This window comes from Ailuropoda melanoleuca, chromosome 20 (genome assembly GCF_002007445.2).
Source record: "Ailuropoda melanoleuca isolate Jingjing chromosome 20, ASM200744v2, whole genome shotgun sequence".
NCBI lineage: Eukaryota > Metazoa > Chordata > Mammalia > Carnivora > Ursidae > Ailuropoda > Ailuropoda melanoleuca.
The window spans coordinates 1,939,080-1,957,568 of NC_048237.1; the positions used below are offsets into that span (position 1 = coordinate 1,939,080).

The following is an 18,489-nucleotide window of genomic DNA, read 5'->3' on the forward strand; positions in this document are numbered from 1 at the left end:
TTCCAATAAAAAATAACAATTTATATCATTACCAACATCTTGCCAGCATTGGGAACATGACCTTTTCTAACGAAATTGTTTAAATATCCATCAGGAAAAAAAATGGTTTGTTAATGCTTTATTTGCATTTTCTATTACTCGAAGGTGAAAACATTTTTCAAAGTTTGTCCTTTGTCCATTTTTTTCTAGGTTCTTAGTATTTTACTCACTGATTTTTGTGACTATAATAATTTTGTGCCTCTGAGTTTTACAGCAATTAACCACAGTAACAGCACTGGTGAAAGGAAATTTCTATTGTGGGTGGCAAAGTGCCAAGAAAAGGGAGAAAGGAAGAAGAGAGTTTTGGTATTGCTGTGTTTCACCGTGGTGGGCTACCACAGAGGCTGAAGTGCACTAAGCCTTTATTCAAAAACACCCAGTTGTAATCCCCTCTGTACATCTCAGCATCAGTAGGCATCCTCTGAGTGTTTCCGGGAGAAGCTAACATATGAGCTTTATTACTCCCTTGTCCCCTGACTCCTTTCTAGGAGTATAACCTACTGTAAGCGTTCCAGAATGTGGGCAAGAATCACCAAAGTCGGGGCTCCTGGGTGGCGCAGTCGTTGGGCATCTGCCTTCGGCTCAGGCCGTGATCCCAGCGTTCTGGGATCGAGCCCCACATCAGGCTCCTCTGCTGGGAGCCTGCTTCTTCCTCTCCCACTCCCCCTGCTTGTGTTCCCTCTCTCGCTGGCTGTCTCTATCTCTGTCAAATAAATAAATAAAATCTTTAAAAAGAATCACCAAAGTCATCAGTAATAAATAATCCCAACCACACATTTTAACATTTATTAAATATCCTTATGGCAGGGTAAAAGAGAATATTGTGGGGAAAATAAAGAGGACAGAAGTAACGATGGCCATGAGCCTGGCTGCTGGATCGTACGCTTGTAAATGATGAAGCTGGGTGCACCCATGTCTGTCTAATCTACGAAAGTTCCCCCTTCAAAGAACTCAATGCCTAGTACAAAACAAAACAAGTGCTCGGAAAGCGATTGTTGTGAACTGAATTTCATCTCATTGGAATATGACATGCTTCTAGAGTCCCTTTTTTTTTTTTTTAAATAACCAGAAGGGGATCCACAAGATGAAACTCTGACACCAAATCCCCAAATCCTACCAGTTCGTGTGTCTTGTTCAAATGAGAAAACTCTGGAATGAAGGAGTAGAGATGGCAAGAAGGTCGCTATCAGGCCATCCTGGACAAACGGTCCAGTGATGTGATGGAGAATATGGACTCTTCATGAATAAAACCTGAATTATCGGAAAGTCACAAGGAAGTAAACAGATGGTGGCAGGGGAAATTTTGCAGGTAGAGTTAGCTGGGAAATGCTCTTGGAGATGAATCCTGAGCTGGTCTTTGAAGATAGTGAAAGAACTAGCACAACCTGGAATACTGTTTCAGAGCCAAGGAATCTCCTTCCGTGACGGAAAACCGCCAAGCAGTTTCCTCATCGCCAAGCAAAGGCACAATGTATCCCTGCCCACTTAAACTGTGTGTTTTTGAAAGATATTTCCTGGGAACTAAGCAATATTTCTGCTCACTTCAGAGGATCAGTCAATGTTAATACTGTAGATCTGAGAGCTTACGAGTCCTGGACTCTCCATCACTCTTCTCTTGACCCTGCATATGTTTGATCCAAGAACATAGGGATTAATCTCTTCATCCTGGGATTACAACCACCAGTTAGCACACCAAGTCCAATTGCTCTTTTTCTATCTAGAAGAGCAAAAGCAATGCATAGGGGAATAAAATGATACCCAGGTTTCCTCTCAGGTGGTTCAAAATAATGAGGCTTATGGCTTAAAGGATAGAATACATTAACTCAATCAAAATAAAATCAGAAAAGCCCATTTTCGGGGAATATAAACAATTCACCGAGATACCACTTAGATGAAATTCTTGCTTTTACTTATTTTCTTAAAGAGCAAATTCTTTTAGATATTAATTTTTCAGCATATAGCGATGCTTTAACGTTTCTTTCTGGTATGGCAGACTGGAGGCATTCACAGCCACGGACAAAAGAATTAGGACGACCCTCGTGCTTCACGCAAGAAATCACGCAGAAAAAAATATTTCAAACCAAAAAAAAGTTCTAAAACACTTTAAAGTCTCAGATTACTTGCTGGCTGCAATGGGACTATGTAACTTTACAAAAGACAGATTTTTCTGTCACCGTCTTATCCTAGGGATTGATCTTACCCTCATTCAGTCATTATGTCCATCTTGACAGGAAGCGATACACAAGACACGGCCTCGTCACGCAGTAGTCCTGCCCCAAATCAGTAAATACACTAAACCTAATTTAGCCTTCTGAAGGGTTACGTTCTAAAAGGAGACAAGGCAGCTAGAAGAACAAGTTAAAGGATTCCACGAAGAAACAACAAGACAAATCGTGAAAGTGAGGTTTTCTACAGGACAGCAGGCCCCATCCCTTCGATAATCAATGTTATGAGAAGGAAAAAAATGAAAAGCACAGTGAAGGGAAAGCAGTGGAAGGAGGACTTCACATATTAACTTAAAAGATTTAACACCAACTGAAATGCATAATCTTTAACTGGATAATTATTTTTAAAAACCATCTGTAAAAGACATTTGGGGAAGAATTGGGAAAATTTGATCACGGACAGGCTATTAAATGGTTTTAGGGAATTGTTAACTTTGTTAGGTGAGAAGTGGTATTATAGTTATGCAGGAAAATACTTTTTTTTTTAAGGCATCCTGAAATGTTTAAGAATGAATTGTCTTGGGGGCCACTTAGGTGGCTCAGTTGGTTAAACATCTTGATGTTGGCTCAGGTCATGATCTCAGGGTCATGAGTTTGAGTCCTGAGTCGGGCTCCATGCTCAACGTGGAGTCTGCTTGAGATTCTCTCTCTCCCTTTCCCTTTCCCCCTCCCCCTCTCAAATGCTCTCTAAATAGATAAATAAATAAATAAATAAATAAATAAATAAATAAATAAATCTTTTAAAAAAATAAATTGTCATGATGCTCATAATTTATTTTTAAATACTTGACCAAAATAAATAGCAAATATGACAAATATTAACCACTGTTAATCTAGGTGATTGAGTCCATAGATATTGATTCTATTAATCTTTTTGTATATTTCAAAAGCTTTATAATAAAATGTTTTTTAAGGTTTTTGTTTCCAAGTGATCAAGAAGTCTGCAACAAGTTTAAATAGGAAAAAAGTGAAATGCAGTATGTTTCTTATCCTAGATAATTAGCATACCTTCTTAAAGAATACTGCTCTGCTCAAAGAACTCCCTGAAGCTGGAGGCATTTGAACCAATTAAAATGGTATATTCATATGACATATTTTTAAGACAACAAAGAACTCTGTCGCTGACCACATAGGTAAAATAAGAAAACCACTTAACGGTGAAGTTGCACATTTTGGATTATTCTCATTCAAGACACAGGCACAGGTGAGGGATCAAAAATCACTGCCTTGGGGAGCCTGGGTGCCTCAGTGGCTTGGGCATCCAACTCGCTCTCTCTCTCTCTCTGTGTCTCTCTCAAATAAACAAGTAAATCTTTTTTTAGAAAGTCACTGCCTTTCTAGATTGGAGATAATGATAACAGGCTCAAGATCAAGTCTTCCTCTTGGGGGAGGGGCATCCCCGGCTTCTGCAGACGTACCAGTGAACCCCAACCAGTTGATTCTCAAGTTTGCTTCTCCTTCAGTTGGGTGAGCATCCTAGAGGAGGTAAGAAAAGGTTCTGACAAAAGTCAGGGTATGTCAGGTTTCCTTAAAAGAGGGCAACTTGCCTAGATTTATCCATACCTGGGGCCTTATATGACTCTCTGTTCAAAAGCCTTTCCTCTTTTCATTTCTGTCCAGTTGCTAAGTATATTATTTGACCCGTTAACCTTGCAAGCCATGTTGCTCTATTCCTTCTCTTTATGGTTTTGCCAAACACTCAAGTTAACGTCCCAACCACCGGCCGGTTAAATAAGTAAGCATTATTTTAATGGAAAGTCTGAAGTACGGCCACAGAAATGTTGACTGGGTACTAAAGGTAATGTAGTCAGACTCTATACCATCACTGAGCCCTCGCACTGTCACCAAAGCACCATCATCCTGGATCCAGCGTCTGATCCCCAGAGTACTGTCACGAAGAAGAAACCAGTGGCAGATGACCTACAGATCCATGGTCCTTGATTCTAGAGAATCCAACCGAAGTATCTGAGTCACCGTTATCATTTTTACAGAACTAGAGGTTGACCATTGTGATGGTCAGATTCATTGATTAGTCGAAGCATCTGCTACAATCGATCTGCTAATCACTAGCAAACAAGTCAAGACTGCTGGAGCCACGGAGAAAGCTCGGACCTTCCGGCTGCCACTGCAGCCTTGGCAGCACAAATATAGATGTGGAACAGTAAGTAGCTCCCAAAGTACAGACCACGGACCTCTAGGGTGCCCAGGACCTTTCCAAGGAGTCCATGACATCAGAGCTATTTTCACGGTAATACCAAAACATGACTTGCCTTTTTCATTGTGTCGCTATTTGCCCTGGTGGTGCAAAAACAATGACAGGTGAAACAGCTGGCCCCTTAGCATGGATCCAAGCAGGGGCATCAATCCTATATTAGTCGTCATTGTGGTCTTAACCACCATATATTTGCAGGGGGGAAAAAAGCCAATGTCACTTTCAAGTATTATTGACTGTATTAGTTTGCCAGGGCTGCCATAATGAAATACCACATACCATATGATTTAAACAACAGAAATCTATTTTCTCATAGTTCTGAGGCTGAAAGTCCAAGATCAAGGTACCCACAGAGCTGGTTCCCCTGGAGGCCTCTTCCCTTGGCTTGTAGATGGCCACCTTCTCGCCGTGTCCTCACAAGGTCTTTCCTCTGTGCATGCACAGCCCTGCTGTCTCTCCTCTTTGTGTGTCCGAATTTCCTTTTCCTATAAGGAAGTCACCCTATGCACCCATCCTAACCTAATGCAAATGGCCTCATTTTAATTTAATCATATCCTTTAAAACCCTATCTCTAGATACAGTCACATTCTGAGGTACTGGGAGAGAGGACTTCAACCTATGAATGGGGGGGAGGAAGGTGCACACAATTCAGTCTATAACATTGACAAAACTGTAAAAACTATTAATTTTATTAAATCTCACCTCTTGCATATATGTCTTTTTAGTAGCCTGTGACAAAAGAGGGACGAATATTTCTGCTGTATTCTAAATTATGATAGTTATCTCAAGGGAAAACATCCGTGCAATTGGTTGAATTGCAAGTTGAACTAGCCACTTTTTCCATGAAGCATCACTTTCGCTTGAAAAAATAACCGACAGATAAACTACGGTTATTCAGACTTGAGTATTTGGCAGGCATCTTCTTGAAAATGAATGAACTGAGCCTGCCACATCAAGAAAAACAACTGAAAGTCATTGCTAATGATAAAAATCCAAGCTTTCAGCAAACGGTAGAGTTTCGGAAAACTTGTATCCGCCACCATGAGATGAATGGCCCCCCAATGTTTAAATACTTTTCTGATTTAAACATACTGATGGTGATATTAACAACTGTGATAGTGTGATATGGTAAAATGAAATGTGTCAACATGTGGAAGTTGCCTAAGTCAGTGAACCAGTTACTTCCCAAAGGACCAATGGGTAAGGTTACAAAACCATGCCTGGGCCAAAGTTTCATCCGAAATGCAAGCTAGACCAATGGATTTTAATCTAACAGAATCTGAAAAGTTCATTACTATGGTTTCAGATTCCACACAGCAACTAACATCTCTTTTCAAACTACATATCCGTGTAAGGCCAGAGTTTTCTCATATTTTTTTTTAACCAAACCAGCATATTGCAGTAGATGGAGAATCCACACCTGAGAATCCAGCTGCCTTCTAATAAGCCAGCTCTGCCCTGACAGATACTCGAATATGATCAAACACTCCCAGTATCTCCCTTCCTTCGGTCTACACTCCCCCATGTTTTCTAGCTGTTCCTTCCTGTATGGGATATAAAGTATCTTCAACAGCAGTTTATCTATAACCCTGAATACACATGTCAATATACCGGGAGCCGGGGGTGGACATAAATAAAGTTAGTTCAAAGTCCACAGTTCCAAATATTTCCAACCTGGGGGATGCCCCTGACCAACCCTGCTTCATTTTTGCCTCGGTATCCCATGAGTTTTCTCAAAGTGCTTGGAGTCTCTGAGCATGGGGCCGGGTCTTAGCCGGGACTGGGCAATACCATGGAAGCCCAGTTTTCACACAGTTTCCGTTTCCTCTGTCACACACAGCCCTCCCCCCACCACCCTGACCCCGAGAATGAGGTTGCCCAGCACTGAGAACATGGCCCAGTCCTTCCAGGAAGAGCTGAACTTTAGGATACACCAACTCTGTGTCTGCTTCTCACCTTTCCCACAGAAGTGTCTCATACAACACTGTAACACCACAGAGAAAAAGAAAATGACAGGTTGCCCAGACCAGTCTCTGGCCGCTTCAGGGAAGGAGATCAGCTATGGGACTGAGACACTTTCGAATGATAAATGCCAGAAACACTTTTAAATGATAAATGCCAAAATAAAAACCAAAAAAGACTGGGTATTTGCCTACTGTGCCAAAAAATAACACTGGACGATGAACCGGGGTACTTGATTTCTTGTATGCGTCTTTGAAACTGGTCTTGGCGAAGTTGTGAAAGCTCTCTGCATCTTTCTAGACTCTTTCATCTGAACACCCAAGGAAGTGAATATACGATCGAGGAGGTCTCCCCCAGCTATGACACTCCAGGCTTCCTCTCCAGAGACACAAGTGATCCTTGATTACTCCCATTAGTGGAAAAGAATGTGATTTGAATGTAGACCAGGTGAAACTCATTCCTAGGTGACTTGAGAGTGTATTTCATGGTGTGCAGCAAATCACAACAAATTTCTCTTCCTGATGATGCTTAGCTCAGGCTAATGTTACAAATCACTTTGCTTACAACGAATGTCACTGTGCTTCTCTACACAGTGCAGCTAGTGTTCCGTAAGGCACCCTGGTGCCAGCGAGACAGCAGGGGACTCAGGGTTGGGAACACATGGGTTCTGGCCATGGCCGTGTCACTTCCTCACTTATCCTCTCTGAACACGAGGTATCTCATCCTTAGAGTGGATTCAGAAGACACTTCCTGAGCACTCACTGAGGCAGGCACTGAGCTGGCACAGAACATACAGAGATGGACCAGACAAATCCCTTCTCTCAAGGGTCTCCTCCTAATGCAAAAGAGAGAAGAATGGTTTTCATGAACTCTCTTCTGCACATTTCTGGTGCAGGAGGGAAAGGATGGGTATCCAATACAGTCTGGTCTTCTGCTATCAGGGAATTCACCAGCAAAGCAAAGACCAGAAAATAAATAGGATCTAAGGAAGGGTGTTAAGGTCCAAACCGGGAAATCGAAGAAGGGAAGGGCTTTTCAGGCAAAAGCAATCACATGGCCAAGGCAAAGAGGTATGAAAGAACATGGAGCTTTCAGGAAGCAAGTAGTTCAGGGCAGCTGAGTTCCAGGGAGCAAGAGCAAAGTTCAAGATGCAGGCCTGGTCGGTAGACAAAAGCCTGTGTTCCCCATCACTTTATCTTGGGGGTAATGGGGAGCTACCAGTCATTTCAAGCATGTGATTTCACATTCGAGATCGCCCCGAGGCTTAGCATCTGTATTAATTAGCTATTTCCGCTGCGATTATGATGTGTAACCATCCCGAATCGTCAGCTGCTTACAGCAACAAACATATATTGCTTTTGCTCACTGTTCTGCAGTCCAGCTGGACTTGCCTTCAAGACGTGGGCTGGATTCAGCTCTTTTCTGCATGTCTTCGTTCTAGGACCCTGGCTGAAGCAGCAGTGACTGCCTGGCGCATACTCTTCTCATCTCTGAAGAAGGAGGTGTAAGAGTGCTGGTGAAAATCCATGACAGGATGGCTCTTGGAGCCTCAGCTTGGACTCGCACACTGTTATTCCACCCATGTTCTATCAGTCCAAGCATGGCCAAGCCCCAAAGTCAATAGAGTGGGGTGCAAGCTCCGCTTGTAGTAGGCCGTGCAAAGTCATGGGGCAAAGAACCTGGGCACACACGTCTGCTGCAGGGAGGGAGTGAAGAGTTGGAAGCCACAATAGGCACATTCTCATCAGCATTCATCACCCCAGATCTCTCTGCCACAGCCAGGGGATTGTAAGATTCATTGCCCCAGACCCATAAGGTTGTCTGGTTTAAGCTTTGGTATTACTCCAGCATTCAGCTACTTTTTCATCCCCAACTTTTTGTCTCCTATAACTAGTTCTATTCAAGCCAGTTTCTAATGGCTGCTTGGGAAAGCTTTATAGCAGCACTAGGAAGGGGTCAGTGAGTCTCACGCGGGTTAACCGGCGCCTTAATTCATGATCCAACACAATAACCACCCACCTCCTGCTATTTCAAACCCTAGCACCTAAAACCAGTTCTACTCAAGAGTTCGGGTTGTAATTCCTTATTCTCATCTGGCCCTCCCTATGACACCCACATTTCCTTGCTTTCTGCCCAAAGCCATCCCATTACATTAATACTGAGAGCATAACATTTCTTCTTTTCCTTTTTTCCTATTTGCTCTTTGGTTTTGGGGGTTTGTTTAGTTTTGTTTGGTTTTTCAACAAAAGAATGTTAGACTGTAAGTGGAAATGAAGTTGCTTGGCATCTATGGGACCAGAGTACAGTTGTTTGTAGGGTGGGAAGGAGTTATCACACAAATTATAAGTAAAATCGTGATGACAGTCAAGCCACGGATCTGCCTAAGATCTTCCAGAGAGAGTGTGAAGATAAACCTTTTTAAAATCTTGGTCCTTTTTGAGAGCAATAGCAGCAAAAGGCACACTCTCCTTAAATGGTTATCATTTAATAATGTCACTCTGTTTTCACAGAGATCACAGGCAAACTGGGACCAGTGTGTGGAAGACTCCCAAGGAGTTTTGGGGGTTTTTTTGTTTTGTTTTGTTTCATTCTGNGTCCTTTTTGAGAGCAATAGCAGCAAAAGGCACACTCTCCTTAAATGGTTATCATTTAATAATGTCACTCTGTTTTCACAGAGATCACAGGCAAACTGGGACCAGTGTGCGGAAGACTCCCAAGGAGTTTTGGGGGTTTTTTTGTTTTGTTTTGTTTCATTCTGCTTNTTCTGTTTTTAAAGATTTTATTTATGTATTTGACAGAGAGAGAGACAGCCAGTGAGAGAGGGAACACAAGCAGGGGGAGTGAGAGAGGAAGAAGCAGGCTCCCAGCGGAGGAGCTTGATGCGGGGCTCGATCCCAGAACGCGGGGATCACGCCCTGAGCTGAAGGCAGAAGCCTAACGACTGAGCCANTTCTGTTTTTAAAGATTTTATTTATGTATTTGACAGAGAGAGAGACAGCCAGCGAGAGAGGGAACACAAGCAGGGGGAGTGAGAGAGGAAGAAGCAGGCTCCCAGCAGAGGAGTTTGATGCGGGGCTCAATCCCAGAACGCGGGGATCACGCCCTGAGCTGAAGGCAGAAGCCTAACGACTGAGCCACCCAGGCGCCCCAGGAGTTTTTGACAAGGGAATAACTTGTCAAAAACCGGTGGTCAGACAAGAATATAAATAACGAGCATCCACTGAATTGCGCCGTGTCTTGTTGTATGGGCCATGCCTTGAGCAAGTGGGCTCAGCTGAGGGGACAAGCAGGGCTAAAATTCATCTCGCGCTCTGCCAGCCCAGCCAAGGCCTTGGCGCAGTGTTGCATCAGCTGGAGAAAGAGACGGCTTTTGTAAAGCACACAAAGGTGCCATCTGTTTGCCAAGCTTGAACCCGAGGGGCTGCCTCTGCATTTGCCCAGCACGGTTTCCTTTCCGACATCACACAAAGCACCATATGGGCTACTGGCCCTGGATTTAGCAACGGGGGTGCCAATGGAGAGGATGAAATTTTAAATTTACATGACAGCCCTTTGTAAACTGTGTACCACTATTCAGGTGTAAAGTGGGGCAGGTAGAGGTGAATCAGAGGCTTAGCAGGTCGAGGGAGAAATGACACAGACCACAGATGTTTTTCTGCCCAACCCACAGCACATAGAATCCACTTGAGACATCCAGAAATCTGACAAACTCCTCTATGGGAAACCATCTGAGAGGACTGGCCAGAAAGCACAGATGGGAACAGACGTGATGACTTCTGAATGACCATTGCAGTCACAAACTCCAGGGCAGATCTGGCCAACAAGGCAGAAGAGCCTCAGACAGCAGCAACCGGGCCAAAACCCTTTCATCTCGTACGGTTTCACTCATTTATGGAACATAAGANTCCTCTATGGGAAACCATCTGAGAGGACTGGCCAGAAAGCACAGATGGGAACAGACGTGATGACTTCTGAATTATCATTGCAGTCACAAACTCCAGGGCAGACCTGGCCAACAAGGCAGAAAAGCCTCAGACAGCAGCAACCGGGCCAAAACCCTTTCATCTCGTATGGTTTCACTCATTTATGGAACATAAGAAGCAGGAAGATTGGTAGGAGAAGGAAGGGAAGAATGAAGGGGGGGTAAACAGAAGGGGGAATGAACCATGAGAGACTATGGACTCTGGGAAACAAACTGAGGGCTTCAGAGGGGAGGGGGGTGGGGGAATGGGATAGGCTGGTGATGGGTAGTAAGGATGGCACGTATTGCATGGTGCACTGGGTGTTATACGCAACTAATGAATCATCGAACTTTACATCAAAAATGAGGGATATACTGTATGGTGACTAACATAATATAATAAAAAATTATTATTTAAAAAAAAAACCTTTTATCTCACAGGAGCTGGTCTTGGAGAAAACATCAGGCCCCAGGTGCTCAGAGGCCACACAGAGTGAAACCAGGGGAGGTTTTTGTAAAGCTCTGTAACACTGTGATTGGTGGGATACCCACAGCGGTACAGAAGCCACAGAGACCCGTACAAAAACTGCAGAGCATTTCCCTGGGAAACCCTCAGCCTGGCTACCAAGCCCCAGGGGATGAACACAACAGGAAGTCACCCCCTTTGCTCAGGGCCTCAGGAAGGACACCAGGAAGTTGATCGGACCAGGAGAAGTGACCCCCAACCGCTGGCCTCTCACTCCCTTGGATGAAACGGGCGTTTCGACCTGCTCCTACAGCCACGTGTGGGGAATACAAAAAGGTGTCTTTTTAGAAACTACTATTGTCCTGGTTCATGTTGATTCTATGGTAAGAGTTATATGAGCCATCTCATATGGAATTTCTGAACCCAAGTCCCTAAAGAGATTTGCCTGAGTGCTTGGCTTTGCAGTTTGGGAAGACAAATTCAAAGAGAGATTGGTTTGTTTTTAGGCAATCGCCAGCCGTAGTTGTTCATTCTAAAGCTGACTGTACCGTAAATCACCAGCACCTCATCAGGGCTCCACACCGCGCAGTCACCCCTTGTTATGCCAGGAGCTGTCTGTCCTGAAAGCAGCACTGGGGGATGTGAAGCCTTTGACTCTGGAACAGTCATGAATCCAAGATCCATCTTCTTGGTAATGCCGGTTTTCCAAGCATGAGAGTTAGGCATGGGTCTAGCAGTGAGAACAATCGAAAACAAGAGAAAGTGACAATTCAGAGAACATCGGGAAGCAAACTATACTAGAAATGTTCACTGTAGGAATACGTGCTCCTGCCTGCTCCTCGGTCAACAACCTCCCAAAAGCAACCCCCCCACGCAATTGATTAAATCATCATAAACCAGTTGAATAAGCAATGACGGCCATCTTTCTAAGAGCTGAGCCCTAAGGACGTTCCAGCCCCAAAGCCAATAGGAAGAGGAGCTCCCGAGCAGGGCTGCTGAGGTTTTTGGAATGGCCTCAATCACTGTGACACAAACAAGCTCTTCTTTGGAAAAGGGACTCGCCTGACTGTGGAAGCACGTAAGTAACGCATTTGTCTGGTTTTTTGAGTTTAGAGGCTCCTCCATTTAAGGGGGCAGAAATATCAGGAAATGTGATGGGTAGTAACAGCACCAAAATAGTGTCAAGGGCTGTAGGGAAGATGTGAGCTATGGTTAGTCCCCTCCCTAGGAGCTGGGAGGAGGTTTGTCTGTAAGAAAAATCGAGTCTGGGGGCACGGGGGTGGCTCAGGCGGTTAAGCATCTGCCTTCAGCTCAGGCCATGATTCCCAGGGTCCTGGGATTGAGCCCCACGTCAGGCTCCTTGCTCAGCGGGGAGCCTGCTTCTCCCTCTGCCTCTGCTCGTGCTTGCTCACGATCTCCCTCTCTCTCTCTCTCAAATAAATAAAATCTTGAAAAAAAAACAAAAAGCAATTTTTTTTAGAGTCCGGGCTGTGAAAGAACCCACACAGCTCTGGAGAAACAGAAAATTCTGCCTAATCTGTGGGATTCGGGTCAGGCTGGAGAGACCAGAGTCATTGGCTTAACTCCCGCAGGAGCGAACTGATCAGGAAAAAAGTTGATCTGAGTCTGGGATTCTATCAGAGTTCTCCAGATATAAATAATTCTGGCCTTCTTTAAGGTGAGAGAGAGAGAGCGAGAGAGCTGGCAGTAGAGGTTACGGCCAGAGGATGGTCACTGCTACGTTTCTCTTCAGAAAAAAGGAACCAGACACCTGCTTCTAATTGTTTGAGTTGCAAATGGAAGCTAGGTTACTAGTGAGGAAGCGGGAGCATTCTGGGTTCCCAGTGAGACCAGATTCCAAGCAGAACAAAGTGAATGTGTAATACTTCCAACTAAGAAGTGCTTTAAAGCCCACAGGACATGGGCAGGAGTAATTCCATAAGGACTCAATGGCGTTCGTCTTCCTCACTAAGAGGGTCGTGAGTCACTCGCTAATTAACTGTCATAAAAGAATCAGTGCTAAAGTTGTCAAAGGAACGCGCTCCACACAGAAGGCATCTTTTCATGTCATTTCAGTGACATTTGAATCCAACCGAGTCTTGCTTTAAAAAAAAAAAAGGCAGTCTCTATTTGGCCGTAGTTCCAGTTAGATAGTGGATATTAATATTAAGCCAGCAAATGTAAAGAACAAATACAAAACCCCATTCTAAAGGTCCTAGGGGAGCCTCACAGTGGGGTCAGCGGTCCCAAATCTGCTGAGGCGGCTGCTAGAAAAGTGACAGGCCTCTCTGGCCTGGTGCTTGGCATTCAGCTTGTGCTGTCCAAGGTGAAAGTAGGTTCCAGAGAGGTGCGGAGGGAGAACGTGTTGGGGGGGGGGTCCTCTCAGCAAATGCCTGGGTGGATGATGGGCAGGGGGCATACCACTGAGGGCAGAGGAAGGGAAAAGAAGGGGTGCAAGGCGAGCCTGAGTGGCTTGGTCGGTTAAGTGGCCAACTCTGGATTTCAGCTCAGGTCATGACCTCAGGGTCCTGGAATCGAGCCCCATGTCGGGCTCCGTGCTTAGTACAGAGTCTGCTTCAGGATTTTCTTTCTCCTTCTGCCCCCCCCCGCTTGCATGTTCTCTCTCTCTCTCTCTCTAAAAATAAATAAATAAATCTTTTTTAAAAAAGGAAAAAAAAAAAAGGAAGGAATGCAGGCTGGCCTTTCCCAGACCACACACACTATGGGGAGAAGCAGGGTAGGGCTTTGCATCCAGAAAGAGGTAGAGATCCAAAGCTGTGTTAGCACAGTCAGAGCACAGAAATTCCGATTTAAAAAAAAGAAAAAAATCATAGCAAAATTTTGCAGATTCGACTAATTCAGGCCCTTGCCCTTACACCTCATTGGCTTTAAAATTTCTCACTAAAATAATGGTTTACCTGCATTTCCCTGTGAAGTTAGTGACCAATTTCCCTAGTCTCCCTTTGTTCACCACATTCTTCCTAATAAATGAAGTCCTTCTGTTTCCTGAGCTATGATCCAGTGTTTTCCTAAGCGTAGACACACAACCCATGGTTTTATGTGGTATATAGACTATCTTTTCATTTCAATTGTGTTATCTTTTAACGGACATCAAAATAGTAACAACTAGGTTGTCAAACCCACGTGACTTGAAGTTTCCTTTTAATTCTCTTTTAAGTTAAAAACTGAGTCAATTTAAAGAAAATTATTAGGCGAATTATATGACAGATGGATGTGACCAAAAAAAAAAAAAAACCAGAGATATGATTAATTGAAGTTTGAGAAACACTGAGCTGGTACATTCCATCATCCTTTGAAATGAAAAGATAAGGGGCACCCAGAGAGAGAAGGATCAAGAATATCTCTGAATGGTGCTTTCTTTTTTAGCCAACTAATATTGCATTGAAGAGGCCTTACTGCAAACCCAGTGCCTTTATTTTCTCAGAAGGCTACTTCCTTTTGAAGCTTCCTTTTCCTTGGATGCTCCTTTCGAGTCCTTACCCGCAGGGTTCCTGGGTAGCACAAAGCTAACAACAGGTCTACACAAACCCACAGCCCCAAATCCATCAACCCTTTAGCCTTCCAGACAGAGAAAGCCTGGGGATGCCACTTAACTTCATAAAACAGAACCAGGGAACAGGACAAAAGAGCACGGAATAGAGAGCCACAATATAAATGTGTGCTAGTGACCGTGACAACGACAGGAGCTTAGAAAAGATGCACGGTCATCAGAAGCCTCTTGGAAAGTGGGTCATGACATACACTTAGAATAATATGTATTATGATATGTCATCACGATATCAACTACCACTTTCTGGGTGTCTACTGTGTATCGGGCCACTGGACGAGGCACTTTATTAATGAATGTCATTTTATGCACTTCTCACAATGACCATGTGGAACTATGACCTGCCTATTTACAGAGGGAAAGTGGGTTCTCCAAGATCACAGAGCTTAGCAGAGTCAAAATGTGTATCATCTGTCTGACTCCAGCATCTGTGCACTTAAGAACTTTTCTTTTCTGTGGACACTGCAATTTGAGGCACACGTGAAGGCTTTTCTTGCCTGGCCCAGCCTCCCCCTCCTCCTCTACTGGGCTCCTTTCCAAGCCGCCAGCAGAGACTGAACCCACCGTTAGGCTGTTTCCCTTCCAACCACCACCTCCACCGCCGTCCTTCACCAAGAAAGCACTCCTGCCGCCGCCATACCAAAACCAGTTACCCAAAGAGCTCTTCTCCAGGCAAGGCCCATTCCTCACACTACACCCCTGGACTCGAGGGTCCTATGCTCAGAAAGATCCAAACAATGCTCAGATTATCATCCTGAGAAAAAGGAGTCCAGAAAATCCCAGGCTCATCAATATGCTTCTAAAATTCCAAGAGACAACATTCTCATTCCCGTCGTTGGCATTCCCTCTCACGCGAGATGAACATCTCCCAGCACAGAGTACTTTTTTTTTAATTTGAGTGTAGCTGACACACGATGTTACATTACTTTCAGGTGTACAACATAGTGATTCAACAAGTTTATACATTATGCTACGCTCACCACAAGCGCGGCTGCCATCTGTCCCTGTACATTATTATAATATCACTGACTATATTCCCTCTGCTGTGCCTTTATCCTATGCTATGGCTTATTCATTCTGCAGCTGGAAGCCGGTATTTCCCGCTCCCCTCCCCCCACGTTGCCCCTCCCCCATGACCTCCCCTCTGGCAACCACCAGTTTCAGAATGGAGCCTGTGGCCTACAGTGCCTTCCCCTGGTACCTTTTTCTCCCAGGGATGCACAAAGCTCTCTGCCTCTCCTTCTCCAGGTCTTTATTCAATGTCACTTCTAGTGACGCCTTCCCCAACCACTCCCTATAGTCCCCTTACCCTGCTTTATTTCTACACCCTTATCTCCACCTGGAACTTCTGATGCTCATTCACCCTCTGTCTCCCTTGCTCCCTGATGGCAAGGACTCTGACCTGTTCTTCACTGTATCCCCAACACAGTGAAGGCAGTAAATAAGTGTCTGTTGAATGAATGAATGAATGAATGAATGAATGAAAGGATAATCAGTTGTGGCATAAGGCAAAGGGAAACAGAAATAAAAGCCAACTAGGAACCTGCAGAGGCAAAGCCAAGTCCTAGCTCCCCAACCCGTGACAAGTCCCCGTCCCTGTCTGCCAGGCACGCGTCTCACTGCTGAGTGAATCAGCATGAGCAGAGCAGACAAAAATTCATGCCTTATTGAAGCTTTTGCTCTAATGGCAAAAGACAGATGGTAAAACAAATAAATAAATAAAATATATAGTATTTTGGGTGGTAATAAGCCCCGTGAAGGAAAACAAAGCAGGGAAGGGAATGCAGAAGACGAGCAGAGGGAGTGGTGTGCAGTTTTTAACAGAGGACTCACACAGAAGGCCTCACTGGAGTGGCGACATTTGAGCAGAGACCTGAGGGGGTGACAGAGTGAGCTACGTGCAGGTAACTGGAGGAAGAGCAGCTCCAGGCCGGGGGGACGCAGTGCTGCCTGGAGCGTGTGGAGAGTGAGGAGGCCCGTGTGGCGGGAGGGAAGTGGAAATGACCGGGAGAGAATTTGAAAATAGGTCAGGTTGGTAATAGGCCGGGGGACAGCGCGGCTCGTGGGCCACTGTAAGGACTCCAGTGTGGGGACTGGAAAGGGAAGATTGGAGAATGCAATGGAGGTCACACCTGACCTCGAGAAAAGACCAGGGGAGACAGAAGCGTGGATTCCTGGTCTCACCCACAGCCCTAAGAAGTGAGCGGTCTCATCTTAAATTCCGTGACCTTCCTACCACCCTGCCCCTGGGAAGCTCTGTGTCTAGGGAAATTACACCCCTTACTTCAAGTAGAATGTGTTTTCTCTGAGTCTCACATTAATGAACGCTCCGATCATTCCACCAAGGTTTCTAGTTTAGAGTGCTTTACATACACCCTTTCATTTCATCTTAGGAACCCCCAGTGCAGAAGACGTTACCCTTATTTTATAAAGGAGGCAAATGAGGCTTCCCGAAATTGGCTAAGATTATACACCCAGTGAGGAACAGAGTCCAACTAGAGTTCAGGTCTTCTGACATCTTTCTACTACTGAGACCCACTTTCCATTTTAGTGATTCTCGAAGTATGATCTGCAGGCCTTTATGGGCTATAAACGGGTCTGAAAATGTATATTCTCTCCCTGGTTTTTATAAGTGACACAGGCAATCTCATAGACATTGATTTTTACATATGACAGAGGCTAATTTAACTGTCATTTTTAAGTATGAGTAGATCATGAAAGCTTGCTACAATGTGATATTCATGAATATGTTATTAAAATGCACTGAAGATTCTAATTCTATTTTATACTAAGAAGTCTAGCTGTTGCACAATGCTTGACAATGATGCAAAGCTCTGACTGGATATGAAATGGAATTCCCCTAAAATGAGGAATGAATGGGGTACATAAGTCACTATATCTTTGCCCCACCTAAGTGCAGCCCAAAGGCTGAGACCCATTAACTCTATGACCAACGTTCTATCTTTCTTCTCTCTGGATCAAACTAAGAATTTCCTTTCCAGTCTCTCTCATTCACTGCACAAACTCATTCTCTCTCACTCAGAGCACAAATGCAGACTGTAACATGGCAAAGGCGCAGATTCCTATTTGGTCCTGCTTTGGTCCTGAAGGATAGCCCCCAAAACTGAAGAGTGAAGAGCTTAGCCCAAATGAGACAGAAATACCATCCAATAGCTATCACGTGAGTTGGCAACTGGTGCCATGGTTGCCATAAAGAGAAAGAAAGGCAATTTTTCGATGAGGTCTATCAGCTGTGCAGTCTTCAGCACAGCTAATCCACTGATCTTTGGCAAAGGAACCTAGAGATAGAACCACGTAAGTGATACATTTTTCCTTCTTATGACCACCATGTTTAGCAATTATCTTTGTTAAATATTTTCCCAAGTCGCCAGCTTGGGAAACCCTTGAAAAGATCTAGCCAGCATGTAATTTAGCAAGGGATGTCTTCAGGAACAGGGACGGAGTCTCTGATAAGGTCCAGAATGAGGTGTGTGCTACAGTGGTCCTCTTGACCCACTTTCTTTCCTGGAGACTATGTGTTGTCTTCTCTCCACCTGACTGACTTTCGATCACCAACTTATCACCTGTGCAGTGACCGTTTACAGATCCAGGTCATAACCAGACCTGTACTAAATACATCTAGTAAATGAGAGGTGTGATGACGAGCATGTCAGACCAAGAATTCAAGGACCAAGCTCCAGTCCTTCTCTTTGACTGGCGAGCTATATGACTTGGGTTCACTGAACTTTAGTTTCCCTCTAGGTAAGCCGGTGATTTCCACGGTGTCTTCCAGCTTTAGCACATGATGATCCTGATTATCACCCAGACCAATTCTTAAGGAGGATTTAGTAGGAAAAGCAAGGAATTCCAATGCCATGCGTGTCTTATGACCCAGTAGGAATTCTGTCATTTGATATTTTTTAAAGATTCTATTATGTATTTGAGAGAGAGGAAAAAAGAGAGAGAGAGAAAGAGCTCGCATGGGGGGAGGGGCAGAGGGAGAAGCAGACTCCCTGCTGAGCAGGGATCACCCTGGGATCATGACCTGAGCTGAAG

At 44.5% G+C, this 18,489-nt stretch overlaps 1 protein-coding gene across 12 annotated transcripts in view; it reads left to right on the top strand.

Moving 5' to 3' along the window:
* Positions 1-18,489, top strand: part of LOC105234922 (T-cell receptor alpha chain C region) — a 560,983-nt gene that overhangs the window by 445,446 nt on the left and 97,048 nt on the right. The window lies entirely within an intron of this gene.